This window comes from Myotis nattereri (assembly GCF_964212035.1).
Source record: "Myotis nattereri genome assembly, chromosome: 1".
NCBI classification, from domain to species: domain Eukaryota; kingdom Metazoa; phylum Chordata; class Mammalia; order Chiroptera; family Vespertilionidae; genus Myotis; species Myotis nattereri.
The window spans coordinates 72957897-72963896 of record NC_138075.1 but is presented as its reverse complement, the minus strand read 5'-3'; positions in this window follow the sequence as shown (position 1 = coordinate 72963896).

Here is a 6000-nt window from a genome sequence, read left to right as displayed (position 1 = left end):
GACAGATGAACAGGAAAAAAAGCATACAGACTTGTAAATGGCTGAACTAAAAACCAGAAGAAAAAAAACACAAAACAAAATGGTCAAGTTTATAAAAGAAAATTTAATTGATATTTTAAATTTTACTTCCATGGGGGCTACACAGGAAAGAAAAGTCAAAAGAAGCAGGAAGACTTGGAAGCTTATGTACCGTTTTGACAAAGAGTGATAAGTTGTGAAGTAAATAGGCAAAGGAAAGGGGGGTGGGCTTCTAGAGGGGGTGAGTCGCGGAAAAGTGAATATATGGGGAAACCGATGGGAAAGAAGGGTTATGTTGGGTAAGGGTTTTTTAATGTAGGCTCATCTCAGTGCCATCTGTTCCCAGTGAGGAGGACCAGAGGGGACACCTTTACAAGGGAAAGTCTATGCCATTCTTCCTGCATCTATTGCTTCTCAATTGCCTTCAACTCAAAATAATCTTTATGCCAAAGTGGCATATTTTAGGATGGCATATTACGACCCCTTAATATTCTAAGAAGCAATCAGAGTTCAATTGCTTCTGTAAAAGTATTCGTTTCCAACCTGTGTTCTGTGGAGCTAGCTCTCTAACGTGTCTTATTTTTTTTTTTTTTTTAAAGTTCTCTGGTCAAATAAGTTCGAGAAATGCTGAGTTAAACATGATTTCTTTTCCTAGCAGAAATTCTCAGAACTTTTAATTAACTAACAATACATTGTGATTCGACAAAAGGGAAATAATAATTCATTGTTTCCTAAACTTATTTGACCGTGAAGCATGATTTTCATAATATGTTTCAAGACAAGTGTTTCCTGTAATACATATTGAGAAATAGTGGGATCCGCCACATTTGTGTGTAAATGCTAAAGTTTAAGTGGCCACTGAAATAAGTATAAGCCAAAAGGGAGAGAGCAACTGAATGAAGCTGCCAAGTGTCAGTCAGCAGTAGCCATGCTGCCTGTGAATCATGCTCTGGGACTGAGCTCCGGTTGGTTCCTAGGAAGAAAAACGAAAGCATCGAAAGCTTCTGGGTCCCACTGAATTGAACCCCTTTCTTGGGCACTAAGAGCACCAAGGAATGAAGGGAAATGGTCTCATGTGCTCATCTCCATCCATGGCTCAGTACTGTGCCAGCTGTATTATTCTTAAACATCTATTAACATGATTGCTTCATAATTACAAAGGCTAACTGCCAAGCATTTTTCACAGGAAGCAAGGCAATGCTTGTCTTTAATTGCTCTATTGGCTGGTGCAAAAGGGTCAGCATTTAAAAAAAATCTTTGAAATCTTTATTTGATTGAAGAAACACCTCTAAAAATACCATTTGAGGGGCTTCAAGATAAAAAAGAAAAAGCACATTCAAGGCACAAAACTAAATAACTGCAACAATATAACGATTTGGGGGTAGGGCGTACAGGACTCAGGACGATGGAAGTCATGCCTTCCCTCCCGTTACTCTGTGCTGCCAGAACTCTAGTTCCAGAGACCACCCTCCACGCCATGCCAGCCCTACTCAGGTTCCCAATCAGGGGGCATGATTCTTGATCCTCAAGGGTCAATTCCACCCATGTCCCTTCTTCATCCTCCTCCATGCTCCCTGGAAAGGGGCAGAGCTAAGCACCCACATCAGAGGATTGGTTGCAAATCCTACATTGTCTCAAAGCTTCAGGGAAAAGGGGAGAGAGAGCGACTAGTATTCACCGAGCACCTAGATGCCAGGTGTTTTCATGAACATCACCTCATGAACAAACAAATCTTTTCCTTATTTTGTACATAAAGGAAACTGGGACTTAGACTGGTTATAAAACCACTCCAAGGTCAACCCAAATGCTGATGAGTAAATTAGGTTAAAATTTGAGCCAGGTCTGAGTCCAAGGTCTGTTTTATAATATCATGCTGTCTCCTGATCATAAAACACTCATTTTATATGGGAGCATAAATGGCCCGTTTCTCCCAGGATCTAGCAAAATATCTCAACTTTCATCATCACTTCTAGAGACCTGATAATGTTTAGATCTTGTCATTCATTTGCCCAAACCAATGAAGCTATTTATTTTCATCTCTGGTAATAAACTTTCTTAACTCAGCATTTTTCAGGAAAAAAAAAAAATCTAAATTCTTGAATTGCTTCATTTCACGCTCATTCTCTGTGCGTGCATCTTTTTGGCTTTTAAAAATAGGGTCCAAATCATTGCGTATTCAGATATGAAACACAGGAAGGAGCAACGGGAACACCAATGTGGTCTCCGGGCGAAGAGTACCTGTGTCTGTAGTTACCCCAAATTAAACAGAAAACTCTCAGATTTGTAAATAAACCAAAAAATATCCTAGGCCTGTAGACTTGGATTCTACCCCTCTCTTCACAGTTACTACCCTGGCTAAGAACATTTGATTCAGCCTCATTATTTAAAACTAGAGGCCTGGCGCATGAAATTCATGTGTGGGTATGGTCCGTAGGCCTGGCCTGCAATCAAGGCCATCTTCCCCAGCTGCCCGCAGCAGGCCCTGTCCCCTGACGCCACCCACCCCCAGTTCCCCATTTGCCATTGTGTGATCGGTGCCTGAAGGCCGGGGGAAGGGACCGAGAGGTTGGCTGTTCCCGCCTGCTCGACCGCCCCACCCCCGCCACGGGTGGCCATCAGGCAATTGGAGCCTGCCGGCTGAGGAAAGAGACTAAGAGGTGGTCAGTGTGCCTCATAGTGACTGGTCCAGAGGGTGTTCTGATCGTTCTGCCGTTAGGGTCAATTTGTATATTACCCTTTTATTATATAGGATAGAGGCCTGGTGCATGGGTGGGGGCAGGCTGGCCTGCCCTGAAGGGGCCCCAGATCGGGGTGGGGGGGTCCCCACTGGGGGTTGGCCTGGGCGAGGGGCCGTGGCAGTTTGCAGGCCGGCCATGCTCCCGATTGGGGTGGGGGTCCCTGCTGGGGGATGGGGCCCGCCTGGGCTTGGGGCGCCTAATCGAGGTGGCAGTGACCGCTGGGGAGTGGGGCTGGCCTGGGCTTGGGGCTACTGAGGGTTTGCAGGCCACACCCCCGACCGGGGTGGGGGCGGGGCCAGCCTGGGAGAGGGGCCATGGGCAGTTTGCAGGCCAGCCATACCCCTGGCTTAGTCAGGAAGGATGTCCAGAAGACGCCCAGTCTATCCCGTTTAATTAGCATATTACCCTTTTATTAGTATAGACTAGAGGCCTGGTGCACGACATTTGTGCACTGAGGGTGGGGGTGGGGGTGGGGGGGGAGGGTCCCTCAGCCCAGCCTGCACCCTCTCAGGAAGCGGGCCTAAGCTGGTAGGTGGACATCCCCCGAGGGGTCCTTAGGGCTGCCACGGAGGCGGGAGAGGCTCCCACCACTGCTGTGCTCACCAGCTGTGAGCCTGGCTTCTGGCTGAGCGGCGCTCCCCCTATGGGAGCACACCAACCACCAGGGGGCAGCTCCTGCATTAAGCATCTGCCCCCTGGTGGTCAGTGCGCATCATAGTGACCAGTGGTTCTGCTGTTCGGTCGATTTGCATATTAGCCTTTTATTATATATGATGATGATAAGAGCTGTTCTCTTCAGTTCCTTAAAAATTCTATAGTTAACTGCAACTCATTGGCCTTTCCAGAGATAACACAATCTGAAATATTTCAAATCCCACCACCACAATCCTTTTTAAAATTTCTTTGACAAATGCAAAGGACATAGCCATCTTCCAGTTAAATTTCCTTTTGAGTCCGACAAGAAATCAAGAAGCAAAAAAAAGGTATAGTGATCCAGCTAGACCGTGATTTATAGTGTTTGGAAAACAGTTTACTTAATGAGGAAGTAGCATAAAAGTTTGCTTATCTTGGTCACAGGTATTATAGTTCATATCCCTAAAGGGTAGAGAGAAAAATCATTCTTTTTCAGGAGAGACAATCCTATATAATAAAAGGCTAATATGCAAATTGTCCCCTCAACCAAGAGACTGACCGGGAATTCAACTGGATGGGGCTGGCCAACTGCCCACGGCCCCTCTCCCGGCCAGCACCGCCCCCGATTGGCCTCCCCAACCCTGATTGGGGGAGGGGTTGGCCCGCCAACCACGTGCAGTTCCTCCCCCTGGTCAGTCTGGCCCAATTGGCCCTGATCGGGGCGGGCCGGCCAGACCTCGCCTGTGCACAAATTCATGCACTGGGCCTCTAGTAATACCATAAAGCTCCTTCCCTCTTGCTTAGCCTGATACTAGATATTCACCTGATACTATGTGTTTACAATGAAAATAATTCTGCGGGTGCTGGTCCTCACACAGATGCCCGCAACCCCTGCTTTCGAATTCTTATACTCGGAGACAACATCTAACAGGCTACCTGGCTCAATCCTTACTGGATAGCAGACAACCTACCTTCCTAGGGCAGTTTCCTCCTCATTTCATGCCCCTCATCAGCCCACCACTTCCATTTTCCTTCCTCACCCACATTTACACAAGAGTTCCGAGGCATGAGACACTGTGAGAGTGAATCACATCTACCACCCCCTGGTAGAGCTGAGCAAACACTAGTCACTCAAAAATACCCTTCCCTGGCCTGATTCCTGGGTTTAATTTCCTAATGAAGTGATCATTCCTTCAAGATGGAGGATCAGAAGCATTTCAATGGCTGCGTGTAGTTCTTATTTACTTCATCAAGGTTCTTTGGACATGGTCAAACCTACAGGTACATGTAGTAGAGGAGATACTTTGGGGGAAATGCCTCCTTTAGCCACTCTAGCAGATGTCAAAATGGGGGAGAGAAGTAGTGGGCAATTTCTCTCTCCACATATACAAATATTCACCCTTTCTGGCCACCCATGCAGGAACCTTATAAGCAGAAGTCCTTGTCAGGAAACTTTAGTCACTCTCAGGTAACTCTACCTTCAAGATCATCCTTCTACCTCATTCATGTGAGGACAGCACAGTACTCTCAGTACAGTGCTTCTCAAACTACAAAGTGCTTATGAATCACCTGGGGACTTGGTGGAAATGGAGATTCAAATTTAATAAGTATGGGGTAGACTCTAGTGCAGGGGTGGGCAAACTTTTTGACTCGAGGGCCACAATGGGTTCTTAAACTGGACCGGAGGGCCGGAACAAAAGCATGGATGGAGTGTTTGTGTGAACTAATATAAATTCAAAGTAAACATCATTACATAAAAGGGTACGGTCTTTTTTTTTTTTTTTTTTAGTTTTATTCATTTCAAACGGGCCGGATCCGGCCCGCGGGCCGTAGTTTGCCCACGGCTGCTCTAGTGCCTGCATTTCTAACATGCCTTCAATGGACACTGATGCTGCTGATTGCAAACCACGCTTGAGTAGCAAGGTCTGCGTCTCTTTCCTCTCCCAGAACTGGAGCACATTATACCTAAAGGTCTCTTTGTGGCTGGTTATCCACCAAAAGAACTAAGCCAGGCAGGAGACGCAGAACCTTGGCACGCTGCTCTCACTGCCCAGACTTCCTGCCCAGGTGGAGTTGCCACATTCTTGCTTAGCTAAATGACTAACCTGGCTCAGCCTCCCCAGCCTTATCTGATGCCACTCTGCCAGCAACTCAAACATCCAGAGCACCTGCTCTAGGACACATTCCTGGGCCCTCACCTGAGATTCTTATTCATTAGGTTGGGAGTGGCCCCAAGAAGAAACAGACACTCTAGGTCAGTGGTTCTCAACCTTCTGGCCCTTTAAATACAGTTCCTCATGTTGTGACCCAACCATAAAATTATTTTTGTTGCTACTTCATAACTGTAATGTTGCTACTGTTATGAATCATAATGTAAATATCTGATATGCAGGATGGTCTTAGGCGACCCCTGTGAAAGGGTCGTTCGACCACCAAAGGGGTCACAACCCACAGTTTGAGAACCGCTGCTCTAGGTGATGTTGATCCATTAACAAATTTTTAGGAAGGAAATAATACATGTAACCTCTTCAATGGATTTGAGAAACCTGTAAGCTATGGTTGTTAATGCCTTTATGTCAAGGCAGAACGGTTAAAAACAAAACAAAACAAA